This window comes from Peromyscus maniculatus, chromosome 5 (assembly GCF_049852395.1).
Source record: "Peromyscus maniculatus bairdii isolate BWxNUB_F1_BW_parent chromosome 5, HU_Pman_BW_mat_3.1, whole genome shotgun sequence".
Taxonomy (NCBI): domain Eukaryota; kingdom Metazoa; phylum Chordata; class Mammalia; order Rodentia; family Cricetidae; genus Peromyscus; species Peromyscus maniculatus.
In genome coordinates, this window is record NC_134856.1 from 80,161,062 (window position 1) to 80,180,738 (window position 19,677).

The window sequence follows — 19,677 nt, forward strand, 5'->3', positions numbered from 1 at the left end:
CCCTAGGAATTCCAAAGAAGACATTTTGTTTGTGATGATTTCCCTGATACAGTGTGAAAATTCATATTTATGTACCCTGATGATGTAAATCATATATCAACTTCACAATGTATTTTTATACACATCTACTCACCCTCAAATTCCTGGTGTTCCCCAGAGAGTGGCAAAAGAATATAATTTATAATAGTGTAATTAACTTTTGACTATGTTTGTAATTACATTTCTTGAAGTCTCTTCATGATTAGAAGAAATATTAAGGCGGTTAAATGAATGTGTAATCTGAAGTATGAAAATACGAATTTTTCCTCCTTCATTTATTTTTCTTTCTTTCATGAATGTATTGGATTTATATCATTAATCTGTGGGGAAGCATTTTTTTTCACACAGATTTTTCTGCTTTGTGCTCTTCCGAGTTAGTACATGTGGAGAACACAGCACACTCCAGGAGTTCTCAGCAGCAAATGGAGCAGAAAGGAGATCCTTTCATTCAGTGGTTAAATCATCGTTTAGCAAGAACGACTACTAATAATCTTCAGGCACCTTTCCAAATTCTTTCTGACTTTGGACAAAAAGTCCTTGAGGGGTAAACAGTGATTCTTAGTTGGGGTCTATTTTATTCACCGCTCTTCCCCAACCCAGAACAGTTTTCATATCTGGAGAGACGTGGGGTCATCAAAATTGGCAGGAGTTACTGACCTCTAATCAGTAAAGATCGAAGATGTCCTTCAACGTCCCACAGCAGCGCAGGGGAGATGGCTCAGTGGGCAAAGGACTCATCCTGGAGCACCAGGGCCTGTGTCTGGTCCCTGGGACCCACATAAAGTCAGCTATGGCTTTGTCACCCGTGATCCCAGAATTGGGAAGGTAGACAGGAGGATCCCTGGGACTCACTGGCTACACAGCTGGTGATCTCCAGGCCAGTGAGAGACCTTATCTCAAAGGTAGATGCCATCTAAAAACAGTGCAGGCTTTCTTCCTCAAGAAACACACACACACACACACACACACACACACACACACACACACACACACACACACACACACACAGTTTCATTCTAGAAGTAATGGGTTTTCTCAGTATAACACAAATCCTAGGATATCTGCCGAATCTCTGTAGAGACATACAGGGTAAGAAACCAAACTAAATACTTTCTTGCTCTGCCCCAATGCATGCAGCCCTGGATCACACGCTATTCATCTTAATTAGATATTATCTTAAACTAAGATCACTGAGTGAGAGAGTTTAAAAATAATCATGGTAATGAAAACGAACACATTTTGTTATAATTATGCTGCCCTCCGAAACTCTAAAATTGAGGTTCTTATTATAGGATACTATGTATCAGAGATACAAAGGTATCGTATGTGAATAATTTCATCTGGTTCTTGCTATGAGCTCAGGAAAAACTACTGCTTTTGATCTGCTTTAGAGATGAAGACATTGCTGGCCTAGAGACATTAAAAGCCCATCCGAGGACTAAGTGATGGGTGGGGACCGGAGTCAGACACAGCCTATTGAGTTCCGAATTCTTTATCAAGTGCATGGCATGTCACAGTGGACTAGGAATAGCTTGCATGGTGTCAGGAATAGCCACTCTATCCCACAAAGCAAACCTAGATTTTCTTTCTTTATGGGACTGATGTCTTTCCCGGCATGTGCACATGCTGTCTCTTCTGCTCACACTTGACACTACAAGACATCAATGCCAATGTCAGCATCTTTGATCTAGGTGCTTCGGATTGTTGTAGCCCCTTGACATTCCCTAAGTTCTCCCTGAGAGTGAGGCAGCTGAAGACACATTGCCTGATAGACACTTGTCAATCCCTGCACTTGCACTTCCTTCACATCACAATCTTACTGATTTTATTACAAAATTAATAAGTGTGTGTATGTGAATGTGTGTGGTAGGTACACATGTGTATGTACACATACATGTATGGGTACTGTGCATGTGTCCATTCATGTGGGGACCAGAGGACAACATCAGGCATCATCCACCTTGTTCTTTGAGACAAGGTCTCTCACTGGCCTGGAACTTGCCAAAGAGGCTAGGCTGCCTGGACAGCAAACTTTCTTCCCTAATACAGGGATTACAAATATATGTTACCATTTAAAATTTTATCAATCATATGTGTATACAATCGTGTCACAGCGCACATGGGGAAGTCAGAGGACAATGTGTGGGAGTCAGTTGTCTCTTTCTACCATGTTGGTTCCAGGAATCAAACCTGGATCATCAGGATTGATAGTAAGCACCTTCACCTACTACTGACCCATCTCATCAGCCTCCATGCCCAGCTTTTTAAAGATGAGGGTTCTGTTCAGATCCTTATACTTGCAAAGCATGCACTTTACCAACTGATCTATTTTCCCATTCCTAGAAAAAATGACATTTGGGGGCTGGAGAGGTGCCTCAGTGGTTAAGAGCCCTGGTTGCTCTTCCAGAGAACCCGAGTTCAATTCCCAGCACCCACATGATGACAGTTCACAACTGTCCATAACTCCAGGTCCAGGGGATCCAATACCTTCACACAGACATATATACAGGCAAAACACCAACGCATTCAAAATAAGAATAAATAAATAATTTATAATTTTTAAAAGACTTATTTTAACTTCTATCTCCCAAGTCTTTGCCAAGAGACGTACCCTAAGCTGTGCTGTGGTTCTTTTTTCTCCAGAGCTCAAAGCGTGACATTCCACTAAGGGATGCCTGTTCAACTTCAGGTGCCAAGTGGTGAGAGGCTGCTTGATTCAACAGCCACAGAAGTGGCCGCAGAATAAGTTCACAGGCTGTAATGGGCAAAGGGTTTCTCTCCCAGGACTTGGGATGATATTGATGGATCACAGCATGAATGGTCAGTCACTTCTCAAGTCAATGAAGGAAAAGTTGAAGTACAAAAGAATATGGAATTACAGCCAGCATTTATTTAAATGGTCTATAGGAATTCCTGATATTCAGGTAAAATAACATTATAACAAATTAAAAGTGAAACCATGTTATTTTTTAATAGTAGGTTGATACTAGTACATGGTATAATCCTTGAAATATGAAAAGAAGGTGCTAAATATCTGCTGATTGAATTAATTTATTGTTTTGGATAAGTGGGTCATGCACTATGGTTCAGTCATACATAATTCATACGCATGGACTTTTCAAAGTAATGATTACTTTAGAGGGAAATTAATCAGTAATAACATGGAATCAGCAACCTATCTATTTCCTCCCCTGCTTCAGGGATTCTAGTATCCATGTGTATCTGGGATCAAAGGAAAAGCAGAATTATACAGCTCAGTGACCCATGCTCTGTTCTGTGGAGCAAGAAGGACTGAGATGTGCCCAGGGATTCTGGGCAGTTGCTTCTTCTCTGCTCAGTCACTCCATCTTTGAACTGGGCATAATAATAATTAGCAGCTTCACAGGAGGGCTGAGTGGATTAATGAGCTAACCTGGTAAAGCGCTTGGCAGGTGAGACGTTCTTGAGCGATGCTATGATTGTGCTCATTAGTTTTCCTTGACACTCTGGGAGTTAGTCTTCCCAAGGAGACACATAATTAATGCTGCAGCTCTCCGTGGTTAGCACAATGCTTGCTCACGGGAGGGAAGAGCCCGGTACTTCATCAGCCCATTGCTTGCTTTGATAGTCACGGAATGTGGGCTCCCCAGCCTCAGCACACCCCAAATGCCTTACTTTCAGTTGTCCTTACTGACAATGGAGCAGGCTACAGGGATCTCTTCAATTAGGCTTGCCATTGGCTTACAGACGACATGCATGATTCAAAGTGAAAATGAATTGCTACATAATTCCTCTGAATGCCTCTTTGAAAAATATCCCCTCTCCACAGCACCGAGAAGCTTGGAGAACCCAAACCCCGGGATCCTACCGTGGGTCACACCCCACTAGGCCTCTTCCTGAGCCAGCAAGTAGCTGTTCATGAGGAGAAAACAGGTCCAAGGAACCCAGAGGCAACTGTGGGCTCCGCTGGCTTCCTGGTGATGGGTAAAGGTGATTTACAGTGAATAGCACTAATATTACAAAGCACATGTGATGGGTACACCTGTTGAAATTAAAACAGCAACAACAAAATCAGTTCATGCAACTAAGGTCAGCAGTGGGAACTGGGGGTGGTTCTTAGCAGCAAGCCTGCCCAACAGCCCTATAATGATCTAGATGGCCTTCCTCCGCCTCTTGCACTATGCAAATACACCGTATGTATGCCCCATTTACTTGTACGGCCTGTGACTCTACCAAACAGCAGCTTCATTCAGGGTAGCATAGGTCCTCAGGATGTTATGCCGTCTCCTGAGAGTAGACATTTGTTTCTTGCTCCCTAGAATCAAGTCAGACCTGAACTTAAGTCTCTGTCTCCTTTAATGCGGACATTGAAAAGTAGCACACAGTGTCCCTTCCACAGCAGCTCACTTGTTGTGAAAGCATATTTCCAAGCTAGGATGGCAAAGGCACCCAGCTAGAGGAACATTTCCACCCCCGCGCCTGCCCTGACAGACAGAATGGGAGCAACACTGACCGGGATTGCTCTGTGCTGCTTTCATGGCTTGACCTCCCGTGTCTCTGGTGAATTGGCAAGCTATTCAGTATGCTTGCTCGTTTAATTTACTTGTACAAGAAATGGTTCTGCTAAGACAGACATGCCTTCTCACTGTAATGCGGGGCTCACCTGAGGTTCTATTCAACCAGCAGGCACCATCATCTGAGGCCCCCACTGGCTCCCCTGAGGTCTGTGATGCTCTGTCTGTATTTTTCCCCATCACTGAACTCATCCCAAACTCATCAAAAAAAGCAAACAGGCTCATTTAAAATTCCTCCAGCTCTTCACCACCCAAGAGCCTTTTGTGTGCCTTTAAATTATGAGCTCAGGCAAGAATCTGAGTGGGGAGAACATGATGAGGGCAATGTGGTCCATGAGGAAGAACACTCAGCTCGGCCTTACTACTGTTAACAACAACCATGTCCTTAACACTGAGCTCTGAATCTCTTTTACATAAAATTGTACAAAATTTCATTTGCTTATTTATTTTGTATGTGAGAACACATGTTCCCATGCGGTACATGCCTGTGTGGAGGTCAGAGGCCAACGTTAAGAAACAGATTCTTACCTTCTACTACATGGGTCCTTGGGGATCGAGCTCAGGTTGTCAGGCTTGTTGGCAAGTACTGTTACCTGCTGAGCCATCTTGCTTGCCATAAGCATGGAATTTTTAGTGTCACACATTGATGACCTCATAAATACATGTTGGGCATACGTGTGTGGTGTATGTGCACGTGTGTGCATGTGCCCATACACATGAGAATGCCAGAGATTGTTGGGCATCCTGCTATGCTACTCTCTCTGACATTCCTTTGAGATAGTGTCTGCCACTGAATCTGGATGCCCAGGTGACTCTCCACCTTCTGCCCTTCACAACACTAGGGTTACCGACCCAGGGTGATTCAGCTTTTCACATGACTGGTGGGATCCAAACCTGGGTCCTCATGCCTGCACAGCGATTCCTAAGACAGGAAGCCGTCTCTCTAACCCAACATAGATATTGTAAAGAACTAGGATTCGGAGAATATGGATGACTTAACCCTGTCCCAGAGTTAGTATTTGGGGCCAAGAGAAGAGATCAGCAGCAGGCTGGGTCAGGGGAAGCTATATGCCAACCCCGTTTTCACGTAGAACTTTGGAGAAAGATGCAGAGTGGCCTATGCTATGGTCTGCACTTTGTGCTGTTGACACTTAAACATTCACTTTCTCCTGAGTCTTCAAACTTAAGCATCAAGGATTAACCCTCAAATGTTGGAACTGAAGGAAGGAAGAGCAAGTGGGTAGAAGGAAGATAAGAAGAGACGGAGGGGACAGAGGTGGGGGCTCAGTTGGCAAATGTTTGCCGATAAGTATGAGGACCTGAGTTTGATCTCTTGGAATCCAATTTTCTTTTTTTAAAAAGCCAGGCAGAGTGGCATGTGCTTGCAATCCTATTGCCCAGAAGGATCCTTGAGGTTTGCTGACCAGCCAGCCTAGCATACTTGGAGAGTCCCAGGCCAGTGAGAGTCCCCTGTCTCACAAAAATGATGAAGATAGTGCCTGGGGAATGACACCCAAGGTCATCTTCTGGTTTTCATATACTCATGCACAGATGGAAGCATACCACATGTAAGCAAACATGCTCTCATGCAGTTGGAGATTGAGAGAAGTAGAGAGCAGGAAAATGGAGGGATTGAATATGGGTAGGAGGCATAGTGTTGCTTCTTTCTAGAAGTCTCTGGTTGGTTAGCAACCACTCTGAGAGCTGTGGCAAGGGGTGCATGTGTGTGTGTGTGTGTGTAAGAGAGAGAGAGAGAAACAGAGAGAGAGAAACAGAGACAGAGAGACAGAGAGACAAAGACAGAGAATCTCATTGGATAAAAATACGCACAAAAAATCTAGAGTATTAAAAGACCTTTGGGGAAACAAATATGTACTTCCTGTCTATAACTCTCAGGGTATAGATGAAGAGGTCTGCATCCAAAGAAGTGACTCAAGGTCACACAACCATGTCCTGGCAAAGATTAACTAGGGTAACATTCATTATTAACTAGGCTGCCATTTAAGAGCCCAGCACCTCTAGACTAACTGATGCCTTTTGCAGGGTGCTGGGGGCCGAAGCGTGCCAGGCCACAGTGAGAAGGGGCACCAGTGTGATGACTTGTTTTTGAAAGTGTGTTCCTTTGAGCCTAGCAACACAAGAGGAGTGCTGACTCTTCATTCTGTGACACAAGTGGCAGCTCTGATTTGAGTCACTAGACAGGAAGAGGTGATGTGCCTATAGGTAGGCAGGTCAGTTTCAGTTCAGGGCTACCTAGATGGGGACATAGAGGGACACAGCCCAATAATCATCCTATAGCAAGATTGACTCTGAGCACATACAATAATAGCATCGTCTAATTACTTTCCAAGCCAGTGATAAGAAAAAAGTAATCACTGCAAAAGGATTTGCTATAATGACTGCAGGAATTCCAAATGTCAGACGTGTACTTCACGGTACCGGGGGACAGCTGCTCCCTTTGAGCTTGAAGGCGCTTGTGCTTATTTTCATTCCCATTCTTCCTCTAAAAAATGCAAAGTTTTGTCCCCTGCACCGTGAGGGAAGGGAAGAGGGGAAGGAGGGAGGGAGAGAGGGAAGGAAGGAGGAAAAAAAGAAAGATAAAGGTGTCAGTGAAATACTTCAATGGGTTTTGATGCTTGTTGCCAAGCTGATGATCTGGGTTTGATCCCTGGAACCCACGTAGTGGAAGGAAAGAACGAACTTCTGACCTCCACATTTATGGTATGTGGCATGGGCACACACCAACGCACACATATACATACATAGATGCATGCATAAGTAAATAAAAGGGGGACTTACTCAGCTAGAGAGACAAATCCAGAAAGAAATAAAACCCCATGAAAGTACACGTTGTCACGGTTAAAATCCAAGGACTTAGAAGCCAGTGTGCCTGGTTGAAATCCTTGCTGTTATTTGGTGTAACCTAAATTTAATCTTGATTTCACTTTTTTGTCTCACTTTCTTCATTTGTAAAGTGGGCCCTGTCTCATATGATGTTAATGATGATGGGTTAACATCATACAGCCTTTAAAGCTGTATCTGATACACTATAGCTCTTATAGCTGTATATGTACACACTAATTGTATTTTTAGTTAAGATTACAAACTAATCTGAAACACAGAGGTGTTATTATGCTTCAAATGTGAGTAAAAGAACACAGTTATGATCCTTGATTCTCCTAGACAAATTGATTATGGCCCATGTATTTGCCAAACATGCCCCACCATAAAAGTACATTCACTCCTTTGCAAGTTTGAGTGAGTGGTCCAATAGCATAGCCTTACTTTTTCATAGCTTGACTGAGCGCCAGAATTCCTTAATCACTGCTTCATTCTGTTAATATTCTGATCCCGCCTTTGGTACCACCCTGTGCCCTGATGTAAAAGCCTAGTCTTAAGGGAAAACTCTGCCCATTTCTCTCTCTTCTTTCCTCTCTTCAGCTTTCCTCCCACAAGGTGTGCACCTCTCCAACCCCCCTCTCCCTCCCTCTTCCCTCTTTCTCTCCCCCCTCTCTTTTCCCCCCACCAAATAAAACTCATCACTGAGCACTGTCTGCATGGCATCTCTCTGTCTCTCACCCACCATGGGGCACCTTGGCTCTACTCACCAGGACCTCCCACCTAGCACGTGTAATTCATAACACATTCCAATAGGAATCTTCCTCTCTTCACAGTTTGATGGTTGCACTTACTGGAGTGAGTGGAGGCAGAGAGTTTAGTTGTCCAGCTAGTCAGCAAAGTGATTCATTTTTTTTCCTGACTTGTATCATGAAAGAAGCACAAAGTGTTTATTTAAGTGAGAGTTCATATTTCCAGGACTCAGAATGATATGAACACCTCTTACACATGGTCCTCAAAGACCTTGCTCAAGCTGGGGTCTGGACGAGCAGATCAAATGTTTACTGCATTAGCCTGATGATCTGAATCCAGATTCCTGGAACCCAGGGAAAAAGCTGTGGGTACAGTGGTGTCGATAATTCTAATGCCTCCTACCAGGAGATAGCAGGATTAGACAGGAAAATTGCAGGAAGTTCTGTCTAAGGGCTGGTATATGCCACAGTGAACAACAGAGACTCTGTCTCAAGCAAAGTGGAAGGTGAAGACTACCACTCAAGATTGTCCTCTGACTTCCACACATGTGTTATGGTGCATAAGTAACCCCCCCAACACACACACACACACACATACACACACATACACACACACACACACACACACACACACACACACACACACACACACACAATTTTACTGTACTCATTCAGTAATGGTGTTGCAATTGAAAACTCTTTCTGCTTCCTGTGTGCAGTTCAGACATGATCTCTTAGCTTTCTGTTATGGCCATCATTCCTTCTCCACTACTGCAGATTCTAACCCTCTGGAGCCATAAAAACCCTTCCATCCTTCAGTTGCTTTGGTCCTGGTGGTTATCACAGCAACAGAAAGTAACTGATATACCTCCCTTAAATCATGATGCTGTGTAGTCTCGTCCTCTAAGACTTTTTTTGGGGGGCGGGGCTTTGTCCACATCTTGTTAACATTTGTTGTCTTTAGTCTTTTTGATCATAGCCACTGGAATTCAAAGGAGGCAATACTTCATTGCGATTGTAATTTATAAGAAATAGTTTGCCTTTGTAAAAACCCATGTCTGTCTCCTCATTCCTGAGTGCTCCTCTTAAAATCAAAGGTAAAAATTGTAAGCAGGACTGGGAATGTTGGCATCACACTGATGAAGGGGGAGCGAGGGGCTGACAGCCCAAGGATTAGGATCAGAGTGTGCCTCGCATGGCCAACACATTCGCCTTGTTCTCATCTTAAACCTGATTGCAAGGTCTGTGAGGTGTCTGGCTGTGACTGAAAACACTCTTAACTCGGGGCTTAATATGTCTGCAGGACAGCTGGCCACCATCTGATTGGATCAGCATGTGACCCTTGAGCTCAGGAGGACACATCAGCCTTCCCTGTGTTCCCTGTGTCACTATTCCATGGCTTGGCCTGTTGACAGAGTCGCCATTTGGTGTCAATATTTGCAAAATGGATAACCACCCTTTGCTAGATGGTTTGCTTGTAAGGATGAAAATTTATGAGTCCAGTCCATTTGAAGATAAATAGGTCCCATGTAGAATTCTGATTGCCCTGAACGTAAAGGAGGGTCCACGTGGTAAGGGACAGGGAGAGCTGTGAGTGGATATTGAATTGTGGTATGTTTGTTTTGGGGCCACCCTCAACCCACTGAGGGAAATCCTACAGACCACTTCCCCTTCATTATTCTCTGCCCCCATTTTAATGATGTCAGACAATGGCCTTCTATTTAAGAGTGGGAATGAGGGAAAGAGATAGACTTAATGATTTTTCTTTCACTGGACCTTTCTTTCTTAGCATAGACTCTTCAAGATATTTTCCCCCTTGAGAAGGTATTATTACTTTTCTCAAACACTTCATGACATCAGGAAGAGGAGTGAATGGGGATAGTATGACTAGGAAGTGCTAATGGCCTAACCTGGTGCTCCTGAGGTCCTGTGCACCCTGGTCCCCCTCCCACTGCGGGCAAGCAGCTGCTGACGGGTGATGCAGCCTAGTGTTCCTGCATGGAATTTTGCAAAATGAAGACAATTCAAACCTTTCCTCTCTGAGAGTATTTTTCTCTGTTTAAAAAAGGAAATTATAAAGGAGATTATTAAAGATTATTATTAAAGAGACTCCAGTGCCAAGAGATAGAAAGGCCTTAAGTTATCAATAAATGGCTTCCCTGGAAGGTTCTCCAATCACATCATCCTTGCGGAAATACAAATGCCAGTCTCATTGTGCCAGTATCTGAAGTAGCTATGAATAATTGAAAAAGATGGGCCAATTTTATAAATGAAGACTGACAGACAAATCATTGTTTTAAATAGTTCTTGTATTAATATGATTGCCAATATGTATGACTTTAAGCTACAAAGTTGGTTTATATTTTTAACTTTTTTGAAAAGTTTGTGGACTTTTATTTATTACTAAAAGCACTTTATGTGTGGCACATTAACAATTCATTTATTATTGTTATCATAGAGCTTTTGCCTTATATCTTTTACATTTTTATGATTGTAGTTTTTTCTTACAGGTTTATTGGAGTATAATTAAGATAAACACCTGAACAGATTTTGAGGGTACAGTATTTGAAAAACTTCACATTTACATACAGCTTTAAACCATCACCACAATAAAAATAATATTCATTACCCCCTCTCACACATCCTTATTTCTGCTCCCAGCAATCTCTATTCTGAATTCTGCCAATATACATTTATTTGAAATACCTAGAAGTTTTTATAAACAGATTCATACAATTTATATTCCTCTAGGGTTTCTTTCACTCGGCATAATTATTTTGAAATGCTTGGGGTGGAACTCAAAGTGTTGAGCATGCTAGCCCAGCACTCTCCCTAGTGAGCCATAACCCCAGTCCATCCAGCTGAGCCGGGCCGTGCATCTCTAAGTCCTCCTCTTCATCACACAGGGTATAAATCAGCATGTCAGTAGGTAAGCTCAGTTGGTTAAGGGCCGCCTTAACCAGTGCTCGGAATGAAGGTCCCATCACTAGCTTGTGGCTTCTGACTTCCTGCTCTACAGACTCACTATCACTTCCGCATAGTCCTGAATCCAATGATGAGGAGACAAATGGCAAACCCGCATTGAGGACTGGCTTCCCAAGCAGTGCTATCTGGAACTCTTCAAAAATATCATCAAATTGAAAAAAAAAAAAAAAAAGAAGCAGCAGCCAAGAATGTTTGGAGATTAAAGAGACTGGAAAGAGGGAAAACCTGAATGCAGCAGGTGATCATTTTGAATTCTCTTTTGTGAAAGGACTGTTAGGGAGGTTGACAAAGTCTCGAGATGTGGAGAATATATAATATGACTTTAATGTTTATTTCATGACTTTTTTCCTTTTTAAAAAAAATTTACTACTTTGATTTATTCAGAGTGTGTGTGTGTGTGTGTGTGTGTGTGTGTGTGTGTGTGTGTGTGTGTGTGTGTGTGTAGTTCTTTTCTTCCACCATGTAGAGATGTGGGCCTGGGGACTGAACCAGGAGGTCAGACTTGGCGGCAAGCACCTTTCCCCACTGAGCCATCTTGCCAGCCCCATGTTCATGATTTTTTTCCATTATGTGAGGAAACTTTATTTGAGGAAATCTTCCGGATGTGTTGAGCTCTAAAGTGATCTGAGAAGGAAACAGGGACACACAGATGAAGTTGAAGCAGCTGTGCCCAAACAGGGGTGTCAGAGAGATCAGGATGGGAGCACTTCAGACACTTCTGTTCTTGACATTGGCACAAGTCTGAAACTGTTCAAAGAACATCGAAACATTAGAGGCTGCGAGGCAGGGGGTTGGCTCAGCAGGTAAGCGCACTTGCTTCTCTCACAGAGATCCTGGGTTTAGTTGACAGCACCCACACAGCACTCATAACCATCTGTAATTCTAGTTCCAGAGGGTCAAATGTCCCCTTATGGCCTCTGAGGGCACCAGGAACATACATGGTGCACAGACATATATGCAGGCAAGATATTCATACACGTGATAGAAAACAAATCTAAAAATTGAAAAATGAGAAACCACAATGTACAATGGCAGGCTCTTTTCTAGTATCCTAATATAACCATCATCATAATAATCAGGTGGTTAATTTTACTCCTTGCCAAGCACTGTTTATATACACACAAATAAACAGATGTTACCTATATGTGCTTCTACGTACACACACACTTTGATCTTCATATTATAAACTTGGGTGCTAGATTATTCCCCTTGTCAAACCCAGAATGGCAGTTCAGAGAGACTGAAAGCCTACCTCTACTTTCACAGTAGTCCGTTTTGGAGCTGGGATGTGGACTCCTCGAAGCTACCTGGAGCTCCTTTGAACGTTTTCATTCATAGTCTTTTTTTTTTCGTTTCTGTACAATATGTCAACTTCCAACTTCGTATCTAAGACAACAAACCTCTAATACTCAGGTCTCTGTGAGTCAGAATTTGAGTGCTGCTAAGCTGGGTGCTTCTGACCCAGGCTTTCTCATAAGACCACAGTGGAGCTGGTGGCTGGTGGCCTCACTGACAAGTTCATTCACAGGATTGCTGGCAGGTGACCTCGCATGGAGTTGTGTGTCAAGACCGAGCAGCTGGCTTCCCCATGCAGCTTCTCTCTATGATGGAAGGATCATGTGTAAGAGAGAAGGCTCATCTTTTGTAACTGAGGCTCTGAATTGACACCCCATCTATATGAGTTGCTTTTCTTCTTGCTATGACAAAAATATCTGTCAATAGCAACGTAAGGAATGGGGTTTATTGGGCTCATAGTCTGTCATAGCAGGAGAGTCATGGTGGCAGGAGTGTGAGACAGCTGGTCACATCACATCCACAGTCAGGAAGCAGAGGGAATGAGTGCTGCTTCAGCTCGCTTCCTCCCCCCCCCCCCAAGGATTCCAGCCCATGGAATGTTACTGCCCACATTTAGGGTGGTTCTTCCCACCTTAGTCAACCCAATCTAGGAACTCTCTCACAGACATGCCTAGATGTTTGTTTCCATGGCAATTCTAAAGCCCATCAAAATGGACCATCACACCATCCCTTTATTCATCAGAAAAATGTCAGCAGCCCCGCCCACTCCGGAAGAGAAGGGATTGTGTGTGGGACTAAATGCAGGAGGTGGGGAACATCTTAGAAGCTGCCTGTTGGAGAGTTGAAGACTTATCAGCCCCTGTGATTATTTCCAATTTTTTCCTTTGGACACCACCGTCTCTCAAAAAAAGGCCAGTTCTTAAGTGTAAGTTAAAAATCACGTGACCAGTGTATGTAGCAGGGACTTTCTAAGAGACATCTTTGCTTCTCCTTGGCCATAAATACAAGTAGCCTCATAATACCTTCTCAGGTCCATTATTATGAGCACTGTGCGTGCTGACATTGCTAACAAAGACCTGCAGGTGATCCCTGTGACATCTGGGCCTCCCTGAATGAATGTCATTCCCTTCCTGCTCACTGGGTCATGTCTTTATCAGCCTACCTCTGATGGACTTGGGGACACCCAGAGGGTAGAGAATGTATTATTTTTGCTAAGACCATTACTCCCCACCTAGCGTGGCCTTGAGGCCAGCGACTAGGCTAAAGAGAACTGGCAAATGTCTAGGAGAGCTTGCTTGAGTTTTGGACCTGGCAGAGGTCTGACATATGGCCGAGTGGCTTGCACAGTTAGCTGGCTCTACATTACAGACTGTTACACCTGGGTGGTTGTAATAGAGCACACAAGCAGATTGTGGACTTGATAACTCCCCAGGATTACAGCCTTAATCCTTTCTCCTTAATTGGAAAACCCTTTCACAGGACACCACCTTTGTAAAAGGGAGAAGGGCAGCACCTTAGAAAAGAGGACCCCAGTTCCTGCCAGGCATTTATTCTTCATCTCTGCTGCTTTCTTTGCCCCTGAGTTTTCACTGTTGGAATCACTACTTGAAGAGCTCTCTCTCTCTCTCTCTCTCTCTCTCTCTCTCTCTCTCTCTCTCTCTCTCTCTCTCTCTCTCTCTCTCTGTGTGTGTGTGTGTGTGTGTGTGAGAGAGAGAGAGAGAGAGAGAGAGAGAGAGAGAGAGAGAGAGAGAGAGAGAGGCTCAAGTAACAGAAAAAAAGCAAAGAAAACAATCACTTAATTCTATGTCCAGAAATTAACCAAATCAATATGTCAAGGTGCTTCCCACTAGTCTTTTGAACATATGTACAAAGTATAAATAAAATTAGAGCTGGGCAGATGGCTCAGTTGCTGAAGTACCTACTGTACAAGCGTGAGGACCTGAATTTGAATCTTGAGCATCTGTGTAAAATCCAGACATGGCGGTACATATCTGTAATCCTAGCACTGTGGAGAAAGAGGACACAGGAGGATCACTAGGGTTCTCTGACAGCCAGGGTCGCTAATCAGTGAGTTCTAGGTTCAGTGAGAGACCCTGTCTCAAAAAAGCAAGGTGGAGAGTCAGTGTGGAAGACACCCAATATTTGCTTCTGCCTCCATGTGCACACACACACATAAGCATACATACCTACATATGCATGTGCACCTGCATCAAAAGCAAAGGAAGAGCAGGCCAACACACACACACACACACACACACACACACACACACACACACACACACACACACCACATGTATGCACATAAAACTTGAATTAAAGCCGGGCGGTGGTGGCGCACGCCTTTAATCCCAGCACTCGGGAGGCAGAGGCAGGCGGATCTCTGTGAGTTCAAGGCCAGCCTGGGCTACCAAGTGAGTCCCAGGAAAGGCGCAAAACTACACAGAGAAACCCTGTCTCGAAAAATCAAAAAAAAAAAAAAAACTTGAATTAAAAATAGAATCACACTGTACAAGCTCTCATTTCTCTAGTTTTAATTTCATGAATACTTTGCATAGTTTCTGAGTAGTCTAGTGCATACAGGTATCTTAGTTTGAGGCCAGGCACCCATCATGGTTGTTGAATGTGTTTCTAAGATTTTAACCTTTGTAAAATGAAAATATGACTACATATATGCTAAATCATTTAACACATATTTTATAACTTCCTTTAGGGACATCCGTGTAAGTGAACTTTCTCGGTCATGTTGGTGTTAACATTATAATCAATGCTGAGACTAGTTAGAATGTTCTGGAAAAGGATTTGGCTGCCCAGTGGTCACTGGGCCACTCTATGAGTACTATAAGTTGTGGTTCATTATTTAAGATGTCCTAGCTGCCAGTCCCAACCATTGCTCTCTAGCTTTTGATCTTGGCGGGGGTCACCTTAAGTCCAAATGCTGGCTGCATGATCTGTAAATGAGTTGACAGTCTCCCCTAAGTTGGAGCTGTACATCCACTTAGTTCTGCCAAGATCACCCCTTAGAAAAGAAGTCCCTAGCAAATGCTGGAGTCCTCACACATACCTCAAGATCTGCAGATGCTGTTTCAATTACCGTAATCTGAAAAAGCATGGTGCTGTGTTTAATCTTAATCGTCAGCCTGAGTGGATCTGGAATCAACTAAGAGGCACACTCTAGGGTAGATCTGTAAGGGTATTTCCAGGAAGGATTCACTGAGCAGGAAAGTCCTCCCCAAAAGTGGGTGGGACCTCCCCGTAGCAGTCCAGATATGAGGAGGCTCATGAGAAAAGCTATAGCCTTCACCTGCTTGTTTTGACGTCTTACTTGTGAGTGCATCTACTTCGTTGCTGCTTCTGCTGCTATTGCTGCCGTCATTTGCTGACCACAGAACTTAGAACCCAGTTTCTTTGGCCTATCAACTTGGACCAAAGACTTGTGACTCTTCAGGAATCCTGCAAGCATTAGATAGGGGCTGCTGAGGCATCCAGCTCCACAGACAGACCAACTGCCCAGATCTCAGCTGTTCTGTTGTAAAGACAGCCATTGTGGGAATGTCCAGACCATAGGTAATCTAATAAATTTCCTTTTAATAGATATTCATTCTATCAGCTGTGGTCCTTGAGAGAACCTTGACTAATGTCCATGGCATTGCTTAAGGGACACACATTGACCAAAAGAGGCTTCAATCAATGCATCTTCAGGATTCCTTCTAATGCTTCCTGAAATAATCAGTAAATGCATAGGAGAAAAATCAGCCAAACACATTTTATGGCTGTTATTTCTAGGAATGTGCCTGTGTGAATGAATGCATATATTAGATACTATTGCAAGCAAGCCTCCTAAAGATTCCTTTAAAGGGCAATATGGTAGCCAAATGTAATGGCTTTGGCCTGGAGTCAAAATACCAGAAAGACTAAGGCAAAAAGATTGCAAGTTTGAGGCCAACCTAGTTTAGATAATGAGGCTCTGTCTCAGAAAATCAAGCCAATCCAAACCAACCAACCAAATAAATAAAAGGCAATAAGGTCAATGGTTATATTGAAGAGCTCATAAATATACAGTATGTCTCGAATAAACAAGACAAGTGTCCTGATGCTGGATGAATGCATATTTACTCACCTCTTGGCATAAAATTTCCAGTGACAGAGTGCCATATCTCAAACAATTGAGATGGAAATGAAGATAATGTGCCCTGGAAAAATGGAACTGAATGACTCAAAAATTGGCCCTAGAGATAATTCACGCAATTTATGAATAAAATTATGTAATGATATGTAAGACTGGAAAAGCAATATCTTTACTTGAATGCATTATTTAGAGTATATGATTTTAAATATGCATGTGCAACTGAATTGATAAAATGAATTTTCTAAGTCATATTTATTTTATCTACATCCCTAGGTGTATATAAATCAGCTAGATAAAAGTTTTATTGAGGGATCTTCTCATTGGGTATGATGGCTCTCCCCATATGCACAGATTTATGAGTTCCCTAACTCATGATGTTGTGTGACAATAAAATGGGATGTTTATGTGGTTCTTTGTACTCTGTGTAGCACACATCAGGTACTCAATTAATGATAAATCCTGTTTTATGGGGAACTGGACAGTAGTTGGAAAATAGCAGGTAATATCCACTGAGGTCCCAAGGGTAGAGACAGTGTGAAGGTTTCAGGAGAGAGGGGCAGAAACAAAATAGACTGAGGCTATGGCTTAGTTGGTGAACAACTTACCTAGCATGCATGAGCCCTTCCTTCAATCCCCAGCACCACATAAACTGTGCATGGTGGTGCGTGCCTATAATCTCAACATTCAAAAGTAGGGACAGAGGACCAGGAGTTCAGGGTCATCTTCAGCAACATAGAAATTTTGAGGTCAGCCTGGATTACGTGATACCATGTCTCAAAAAGAAAGATATTTTATTTCTTCAGAACAAATGTAAGTAAAGAGTTGGGACTGAGACTCCACCCAAGGCTGAGACTGCCAATGTGTAAATCAGGTCCCTTACCTGAGAGGCTTCTCCTCACTCCTTAACTGAAAGTTGGCTACTTAATGCACCAGGCTGAAGAAATGAGTCTTTCGTATCTGCTTTCTTCTCCAGTTTGCAACACATGAATCTTTGCTCTACAGAACGGAAAACTGACTTGGCAGGGAGGGGAGGGGAGGAGGGAGAGAGGAAGTGAGGGAGGGAGAGAGAGACAAAGACAGAGACAGAGAGACAGAGGAGAGCAGGGAGAGAGATAAGCTCCATATCCTTGTTAACTACCTATTTCAGCAGAAAAAGGAAATGTCAAGAATTTAATATCATCTTATTTCCTTGGACGGACACCAAGAGCTGTGTTTTCAGCTTGTCACTGTAAACGTTTGCATCCCAGGGCCTGAGGCTCCAGTCCAGTTGTTCAGTTGTACAGCTTATGAGAGACCACGTGGAGCAGAGCTGAGCTGAACTAAGATGCCTCCAGCCACGCAAAGGAGAAACTGACTTATCCAGGAAGAAAGTGGGGTGACTGCATTCCACCACCCCGTTCCTGGGCTCTTTGGTTAACTGGACCCCCTGTGTGGCCGGCAGTTTATATCTGTGTTCGAAGGTGGGCAGGGTTGGTCTGAGCCAGCTGTTTGCATGGCGCTCAGCCTGGGTAAACACACTAGTGTAACTGAGCCCATGTATTCCACCCGTGTTCAGAGTGGAACAATCCTCCTTGACGACATCCTTCTCTTGAGGAAGACTCACCTGGAGTCTGACAACTCTAAGGGCCACCCAGTGCCTTTAGCAAGCATCTGCCCGTTCTGCACAGCTGTACCCGCACAGCTGTCCCTGCTCTCTGGAAGCTTTCCAGGTTGACCACAGTCTCCTCCCTCTTCCTGCCTTTGTGCCTGACACCCTTGTCTTGCTGTCTGCTACATAGTCTAGCTACCACTTGGGGCAAAGCCATTCTCCTCTAAGGTGTTAGTCCTTTGAAGACAGTCCTTGCCTCCCTCTCTGGTTTCGAGTACCACAGTGTCTACTAAAAAATGGTGTCAAACCCATTTGTCCAGTGTACTTTGTGTTTGGCCAAGTAATTTAGCTACTTAAAGCTCATTGAATCAAGCACATGAAGGGTGTGTGTGTGTGTGTGTGTGTGTGTGTGTGTGTGTGTGTGTGTGTGTGTGTGTGTGCATGTATGCAGGTGTATGTGTATGTGGGTATGTGTAGGTGTGTTTTCTTAGTTGCTTTGAACCGCACTTCTTGGATCTATACTAGATCTCAAAAAGTATTCCCTTGTGGTTAGAAAATTAGGCTTTGTGTTTAGTTATGATAAGACGTTTCACCCTGATAAATTGGTTTGCCTCTAGCTCTATAACACTCATGCATGGACGATCTAGTTCCCTCCTTAGACCTGAGAAGACTTAGGTGACTCAAGAAATCAAATGTTGATAAGGACTTCTCTCGAGGTTCATGCTGGACCTGGAATCCCCTGAGTCTTCTGGGAGCCCCTTCTAATAACGGATCAAATAGCCCTGGGGCTAGTCTGGCTCTATGGATAAGATGGTATAGCTAAAGTCCTTTTATCTGATGGCAACCATGGGTCTGGGTATTAGTTTGCTCAGGCTGCCATAGCAAAGCACCTCAGACTGGTGGCTTAGAAAGCAGAAATGTACTTTCTCATAGTGCTGAACACCAGACACCCGGGTTGTTCCTTCTGTGGCTTGCAGGTGGTTGTAGGCTCAGGGTCATCCTGTGTTTGTCTGTGTCTTGATTTCCTGTTTTTATAGACTTCAGTCTTATTGCATTAGAGCCCTTCCAGTGACTTTATTTTACTCAATTACATACTTACCTTGTCATCTCAAGACAACTATACCCAGAAGTACCAGGAGTTAGAACTTCAGTGTGTCGGTTTTCAGGGAACCGTAATTCAGCCCATCCCAAGGCTCAAGTTTCTGAGAGGTTCTCGTTTATTATTATTTTTGTTTTGTTTTCCTTTTGTTGAAAATAGATTTTTTTCTCACATAATATAAACTGATTATGGTTTCTCCTCCCTCTACTCCTCCCAGTTCCTGCCCACCTCCCCTCCCATCTGGCTCCACACCCTTTCTGTCTCTCATTAGAAAGCAAACAGGCTTCTAGGGGATAATAAAAAACAAAGTATTATAAGATAAAACAAAAACTAACACATTAGTGTTGGACTAAAGAAAGGAAGGAAGGAAGGAGAGAGACAGAGAGAGAGACAGAGAGAGA

General features: G+C 43.4%; 1 protein-coding gene and 1 long non-coding RNA gene across 5 annotated transcripts in view; both read left to right on the forward strand.

Annotated features, from left to right (window-relative positions):
• Positions 1-19,677, forward strand: part of Frmd4a (FERM domain containing 4A) — a 749,198-nt gene that overhangs the window by 212,761 nt on the left and 516,760 nt on the right. The window lies entirely within an intron of this gene.
• Positions 1,053-10,744, forward strand: LOC143273380 (uncharacterized). Its single transcript, XR_013051456.1, has 2 exons — positions 1,053-2,963; positions 10,693-10,744. It is a non-coding gene; the product is annotated as an uncharacterized LOC143273380 (long non-coding RNA).